At 42.1% G+C, this 8,335-nt stretch overlaps 1 pseudogene; it reads right to left on the bottom strand.

Moving 5' to 3' along the window:
- Nucleotides 1-445: 445 nt before the first annotated feature.
- Nucleotides 446-4,844, bottom strand: LOC139724888 (integrase/recombinase xerD homolog; annotated as a pseudogene).
- Nucleotides 4,845-8,335: the final 3,491 nt, after the last annotated feature.

Here is an 8,335-nt window from a genome sequence, read left to right as displayed (position 1 = left end):
CTTACGTACGCGCCTGGAAACCACCCTCACGAACTGCTTCTTGACATGCCGGAACCAATACCGCCTCCCGATGCTCTTATCCCGACAGCTGTTTCGTCCTGGTCATATGGTCCTCTATCTTGAGCTTGCAGGCCGTCCCGACAATACCAGTGATGGACGTCGCAATTCCGTCTCTGAATAAGACGTCCGTTCTGCTGCGTGTCGAACTAGGTCAGTGAGCTCCACAGCTCTCTCCGCCTGCGAAAGCTTCGAACCCGGCAACTGTCAACATTCTTATGCTTATAGGTTAGCTCAGCTAACAATTGAAAATATATTTATTCCCTAATTCGCTACTCAAACGTGAATAAATTATTTTCAATCCCGCCTCCCTTCCCTAACGCATAACCTGCAAGAGAACATAATATATACATAATACCTGAATCCAAGGGGAGCACCAAGCTTCGACGGCAAGACAGGGCTATTCCTATGCCCTCCCCTCTCAGTCAATTAAAGAACGGGTAACAAGGAAACAAAACGCCTACAATTTCATTTAGGAGATTTTAATCCAAGTTTCATTCCATAAACAATGTGTCAGTAATATCTCACATGCTTCATAATAGTGCAGAATAAACAAGGCAGTTTATTTGCTTACTAACGTTGTCATATACAATCAACGTTATAACCATACGCAATGTTTTAGAGGCCCAAATTCAAAGATACCGAGAGACGATCATTCATACTATCCTTAATGTATCCATCCTTGGCAGTTTCTGAACGCCATCTACCATGCTTCTTAAACAGTCTATCTGGGACTCCAAATTTTGCGGCCGCTGTAGCACCGCCGCTTCGAAGGCTGTGCATGCCGAACTTTTTCGGTTCTAAACCCACTGCTGACAGGGCATCCCGTAACAGATCCAAACACCTCGTGTATGACAATTGTCCATCCCTTAATTTGTAGGATTCTTTGGAGTTACAATAATTGACGGGTCTGAAAAGAAATTTCTCATCAGCTGGATCATCTAACTCCGCAGCTAACAAATACTTCCGCAAAGCCGAAACCGGACAGGTTGGTGTATTAGTAGCACCTATGAGGACCCATGCTCCTTGTCTATAGATATCAGTTTTACTTTTCATAATGAAAATGTTCACATGGGAAACCTACATATCAAGATCGCACCTACGAATATTTATCAGTTCGTCATATCGTAGAAATCCAGCATATGCAATCAGTATCATGGCACATAAACGAATATCCACTAAACTAGTGGAAGAACTATATTTCTCTACAACTGCCTTCAAAATTTCTGGTGTAGTAGGTTCCTTTTTTACAATTGGTTTATACAGCAGCTTCTTCAATCCTTGAAGTACAATGTGTAGAAACTTCCGATCACACGGGTTAATATGTACCTTGGGATTACAGTCATAATGCCATTTTATAGCGTAAAAGGCCGACTCCATCCTGGAGTAAGGAGCACCACTTTGGTATAAATGAAAGAGGTATCGACTAATGTCTTCTGGTTCAGCCAGAGCTGAATTTACCTTAAATTGCGTACACCATTCTTCCCAGGCTAACCAAGCTCTCTTGTATTTATACACCGTGTTATCAGCTCTTGAAGCTGCCAAAAGCTTGGTCAATGTTTTACCATATTCGTCCTGTGGCGAAAATCTGGGGGGAACATAAAAAGAGGAATAGCACAACTTACACCTATCCTGTGTGGTCATTACAAGACATGCTATACATTCGACACCTAAACAACATGGTGTATAGACCCCAAAGGCTAAAATTTTAGATGAATTTCATTCGCCGCTGCCAGACGCAGCATAAAAATTCATCAACCCGCGGAAAGAAAGCTACATAGCTTTCATTCAGCCCTGCGGCAGATTCCACAGCCATGCGGCTGATTCCATAGCCATGCGGCTGATTCCATAGCCAGGCGGCTGATGCCATAATATAGTCCTACGACTGATACGTTATGAAATTATGCAGAATTTTCATTTGCCGCTCGCCACCCCATTCAATCGTAGACATAACACTGGACTTTGGAATTTCTTTGTCCCAAATATAGAATTCCTATTTCTGCCTTGAACGAAAACTCCTTCAGGATTATCAATCTTTACTACACGCGATATTAATAAACGAGATTCTCTATTCTCCGAAAACAAAAGGGGCCAAAATGGGGCAGAAGGCCAATATGGCCCAACTAGAGTTCCCATAGCGGAACACACTCTAACGTGATTCAAAACTTGCCCAATACTATCGATAGGGGGCACCAGCCAATTATTCTCGCCCGCCCAATCGCACGAAAACGCGTCTACTGCATCCGTATTAGGACACCAATATTTAGAATTAAACGTTGGTAATTTGAAATTAGAATCATCTGCGAACCTGTCAACAGTATGGGGCCCCCACAACTCATCCAAAATTTTAAAGAATTCAACAGAAACTCCCCAGTCATCGAAATCAATAATCCGACTAAGTGCATCTGCACAACGGTTCTCCTCTCTGGGAACCCAGTGAACCTGTAAAGTGATCCTACTTTTTCTGCAAAAATTAAAAATGTCCAAGCTAAGCTCGTGCAATTCTGCAATCATGCTACCCTTCTCCACGATAGAGACTACACCTCTATTGTCTGTAATTATTTTCGCAACCTTACTTCGCAAGTAGGGTGCAAATGATTTCAACGCCAAACTTAGCGCCATAAGTTCTCTCCAAGTGGAGCTTTTCGACATTTCTACTTTAGTCCAGTTTCTTGCCATTTTCATGCCAGCACACTCACCAATCCAGGCTCCACAGCCTGACTTACTGGCATCAGAGTATACAATGGTCTGTGGAATAGAATACTCAAACAACATGCGTTCATTAAGGATGACAAGATTTTCCTTCCAGAAAAATAACTCGGCAATCAGGTTGTTGTCACTGTCTATATTGTACTCTTTATCCCGATGGTCTCTACGAATGATTTCATAATGCATAAATCTAGTTTTTAACTGAGTTAAAGCACCCACTACTGGGTAAAGAGAATTGATCTTTCCAGCGATAGCCGCTATTTTCTTGCTGAAACTTTTGGCAAACGTGTCTGAAAAGTGTCCAAACATGACTCCAGGTCCTTCATCCTCCTCTTGGTAATCTTTAGACAACCAATACTGCTATCCCATGTTAAGCCAAGCCAATCCAAACATTGGACTGGGATCCACTGCGATTTCTCGACATTAGGTACCAAACCTGCTTTTAATATGTCATCTTTCACTGCCTTGGCCACGGCTTCGCATGTATCAAACGAAGCAGCACAACCCCAACCATCATCTAAATACAAAACAATGAATATCCCTTTACTTCGCCAATGGTTAACAATCGGTTTGAGGCATTTTGTAAAGACGTACGGAGCTGTGGACAAGCCAAACGGCAATACTCGAAAAGTATAATATCTAGGACCATTACCAAAATCCCAACTAAATCCTAAAAAGCGGGTATGGTCCTGAAAAATATCAAAATGATGAAAACCTGACTTAAGGTCAAATGAAAACATAAAATCCCCCTTTTTAAAGTAAGTAAGTGCTATATTCCAATCCTCAATTTTAACTTTGTCCTTCCACAAATATTTATTAACTAAACGTAAATCAAAAATCAGTCTCTTTTTACCAGAGCTTTGAATTGACACTGAAAGGGGGTTAACAACATGAGGTGCAACAAAAGACTCAACAATTAGTTTTTTCTTGAATAGATCAAGAACAGCTTCATTGACAAATTCAGGGTGAGACAAGGCAGATCTATTGTTTCTTGATTCTAGTCGGGGAGGAGTCTGCAATAACGGTAACATATAACCGTGTTCAATGGTATCTAACACAAATTGAGATGCACCAATGTTTTTCCAAAATTGTATTGACGCCTTTAGTCTTCCTTTGACTATCGGTTCTGAGCTACCTTGCTCATATTCAAAGTAATTGTTTAAGTAAAATTCTTCTTCGAACCGTTCACTTTCAGCAAAAGCGATACTGCTAGCTCCGCTAGGGCAGTTAAAGTCTGTCTCCGAAATATCTCGAGAAGTACCGGAAGCTGTTTCCAACTCATCTTTCAGGGAAGACTGGATTAACTTGGCGCCATCGCCATGCAGCGTGTCATACCGAACGCCTGTACGTGGTAAAATCCCAAGAGAACTCAGATCAGAAGTACTAGCTCACGAGTTGGTTATGCCCGCTTCCAACAAGAAGTAGACTACATTATCCATTCATCATTGATGACAACATTCTTAATTATTCCTCTGACCTCTCTCATACACTATCATCTCATTGTTCTTCATCGCAATCATGTTGAGAACACAGTTATCCCGTTGCTTACGGTCTAGTTGAATACGCGAGTCTCGCTCGATACAGCCGCATTAACAGGGCGGACTCGGCTGTTTGATTTTCCACCCCATTTTCACTTCTAATATCTAAGGTGTTACCCCAAGGAAGTCTATGTCAGTTCCCTTGATTCATTAATTATTGAATGTTATTTTCAGTCAGATTAACATTCCACTATATGTGAATTTCTAGGTTTTAAAGTGTGCATTCAAGGGCTCCTTTTTCCACGAGATAACTCATGCTTAGTATCTGAGTGGAGAACGGCTATCACGAGATAACTCGTGCATCGTAGTCAACGGATTAAACGATCAAACTAATTTACCTTGCTCATTTTGTTCCATAGAAGCAGGACCATTAGCGTTGCTGCGCGATGTTATCCCTGATCGGGGGACCTTGGTTACCGGCCCCTGGACACCCCCTTCTCCAGTGCCCTTGCTTTCCGCACGCGAAGCAGAAATCTGTCGACTTTGGCCCACTGCTGGCCCCTCGCCAACCAAGGGTGGGGGAGTTTCCGGTACCCCCATAAGCGTATCTACTTTTTCCGCTAAAGCCGCGAAAAAAGTGACCAGAAGAAGGGCTTGCAGTCCTATATCCATCACTCTTCGGAGGTTTGCCCTTGGCGGCTGGGATGTTCCGAGACGATTTGCGTTTTCTCGCCGCCCTTGTCTGTGCCTGCCTGATACGTTTTTCATCCTCAGAATCGCTTGCAAGGTCATCGCTCAGATATTCGTCAACTGCTGACCACCCTATAAATTGAGATAGTGCTACTTGCATAACAATTAAATAATTTGTAGAGAATCACATATTCAAGAATTCACCGAAGCTGACAGACTGAAACTTATTTACATAATAGCAGCAGCCTGCTCAATGTAATGCATATTTCTGTCACGATACAATTTGCAGGTTGTATATATAGGTCTATATAATATATCATGGAATTTCCATAACGAGTGTTCAGCCCTTATCGCCATGGCCTTACGGCGTACCCAGCAAGGGGGGGGGGGCACTTGCCCCCCCCCCCCCCCAATTTTTTTTTCCTTCTGTATTTCCATACATAATCATACAATTTTTCAATTTTTCACAGTGTGCAACAATCACTCAATTTCACTTCTAAAAATACATACATTCTAGCCCAGGCGCTCCGCGCCCTCGCTTTCCCCATTATCACACCAACGATTAGAACCTCTCACAAAGAATGTTTATAATTCTTTTAAAACACTAACCTGCATCGGATTTGTCAGCAAGCCTGATTAACTTCTTTCTTTTCCTGATGTCGGCAGTATGCCCTCTTTCAACTTGGAAAGGGCAGCAACGTGCTTGCCTTCCTCCAGTAAGGCCACGCCCTTCTCTAGCTTTTCCTGCAACTAGAGTTGAATTCGAATTGAACTCTGTTGCCCTTGAAACGAATTGACAATTCCGACGCCCTTTTTAGTTGTTGAAGTTCCGTGGAAGCGGCAGAGAGCTTTTTCTCGCTTTCCTCTTTCACTTGGGCGATAGAAGAGTCAAATTACTCCTTAAAGGAACCGAAAGCCTCTTTGATGGCGTTGCTCACAAATGACGGGGTCAGTGTTGCGGGTTGAGAAACTGTGGGGACTTCAGAACCCAGGGTGTGGTCTTGCCCTCTGCTGAATTCCTGATCCGACATTTTGATTTCGGAGAGCAGGGTCACATTGCTGCTAGTGCACGATAATAATAGAAGCGAGAAGGAATAAGACGTCCGTTCTGCTGCGTGTCGAACTAGGTCAGTGAGCTCCACAGCTCTCTCCGCCTGCGAAAGCTTCGAACCCGGCACCTGTCAACATTCTTATGCTTATAGGTTAGCTCAGCTAACAATTGAAAATATATTTCACAACATGGTTGAAACTTTAATCATGACACCTCATGCATAGAGAGCGTCTATAGATGGTGACACACGTTGTCGCAAACGGGAGAAGAACTCGAGCAAAGTTTGCTGAGAACCTATAAGGGGCAAGGCATAGGTTTTTTAGTATGATATCATTGTGATACCTTGCGTGCTTTAACTGGAGCAGGATTGAGCATGATAGCGCACAGACAAATCAAATACAATGAACCTCTTGTACCGATTTCCTAATCAAGACATAATCGTTGTTCCTTAATTCATATATATTTGAAGGAAGAATTAGACATCAACCAGTTCATACTCGGCATAGTAATATTGCAGCAAGGATAATTAGAGGCAACTCTGTTGCCATTTTGGGTTGATATTAGAGTTTAAATTCATCAGTTTGGTGAACCAAATCTCCTAAACGAGTGGCCGAGTTATGTGTCGCCAATTTCCAATGCACCGCGTAACGTGATATATGGTCCTGTGTCTTATCTGACTTGTATTAGGAGATTGTTCTTAATCGAAATACTGATATACAGGTACATACTATCACAATTTACATGTCCCTTTCTAACCCAGCAGAGCTGAGAACTGTTGAGCTAATGTGGAATCAATTGTTAGAAGGTAGAAGGTTCAAAATGTACCAGCGTTCGTCCAGTCACTTGTGGACAAGATTTCGCTAAGACGTTTATACTCCATGCGCAAAGGCTTTAGATGTGGCGCTTCAGTAGCTATGAGCTGAGAATGTAATACCCCTTTCATATTGGCATCCTTGGATGTCTTACCAGACCAGAGTCTGGGATGAACACGGGATGACTGTGCTCCCAAATCCTTATGTGTACATGTGAACACGAGGTACGTCCCGTGGTACCATTTCATACTGATGTCGAAGACAGTACAAACTCGGTACACGTTCCCATAGCAACAATACATACATACATAATAAATTGTATGTAGCAGACAGTACACTATACAGGGATGTATACGTATAGCCATTGACAGTATATCAATTATATTACTAAGTGTTTATACATGCAGCTGCGAGGGACTGGCTTTCAGCCTCCGCTCCAAGATGCTTGTCGTCACCGATTTGTTGGGATGTTTCGAAGAAATTATGAGTTTGCTTTCTGAACTTGCTCGTTGGAGATGTTCTGTGCATTTAATATACTCGTGAAGAGTTGATCGGCACACAGAGTTTAGGATTGGAGGTGAAAGAAGGCACTTTAATTACCTAGTTAGAAATACCTTTCATATCTCTAATGTGAAAACGTGGCCTCATCTTCCGGTAATGTCATAAGAACTAGATGCCTCAGCAATTTTGTGTACGTTGGGCCGAAACGAGTGCAAGCAAGGAAAACAGTTTTTGGTTCAAGGCAAGAATGAATCTACAGTTCATAGTTATCTTGAAACGATAAAAAGTGATTCAAAACAATTTAAACATCCCAAGTCTTGTTGTATTTAGGCTTGCGAGGGTCGGCGTTAGATACGCCCTTCATAAGTCTGATAGGGGCTGTTTGCCTATATGTCATAGCTCTCAGTTTTAGGTAGTATGGAAGACAGAGCAGATCTTGGATAAACTTGAAAAAGATGTTTGCTGTTCACTGACACAGGTATTTATAGCCAACTGGGACTGCTTGGAATTTTTACCTACTTTGAATTTCATTATGTGACTTCACTGCCTTAAACACCTGGGAAATGCTAACCTCTGAAGACTTATACGAGTATTACGTAATAGAATTTGAATTGTTTCTAAACCGGTCTATTGTTACACGTCACACACACCCGCAATTAACTTTCACCTAGACAGCGAGCATAACTTGCATGTATCCCTGCAGTGTCTTTTGTTATTCAATCATTCAGTAATATGCAAGTTATGTTCAGTCTAGGGAGAGGTACGTTCCAAAACCGGTATGACTTTCCTTAATTTTACCAACACGATAACACTGAAAAAAAGGTCGGGTGTTAAATATGAAACATCGAGCGAGTGTTAAATTTCCGGTGCTCGGTTGTGGTATAAATCAACACCTTTTGGGTGGATCCAAGTCATTAAGAGAGAAAATACGGGTAGGAGAAATGATCATAGAGATATATGGCATGTATCGTATCTATTTGGGAACTCAGCGATGTTGATGGTATCAAGTATCAATCCAATTCAACGTGTATTTGCAC

The sequence above is a fragment of the Diadema antillarum genome, unplaced genomic scaffold (genome assembly GCF_040938485.1).
Source record: "Diadema antillarum isolate AM-2024a unplaced genomic scaffold, OU_Dant_1.0 seq00000002_RagTag, whole genome shotgun sequence".
Classification (NCBI taxonomy): domain Eukaryota; kingdom Metazoa; phylum Echinodermata; class Echinoidea; order Diadematoida; family Diadematidae; genus Diadema; species Diadema antillarum.
Note: the sequence above shows the minus strand (reverse complement) of the source record. Positions and strands in the feature narration are given on the sequence as shown.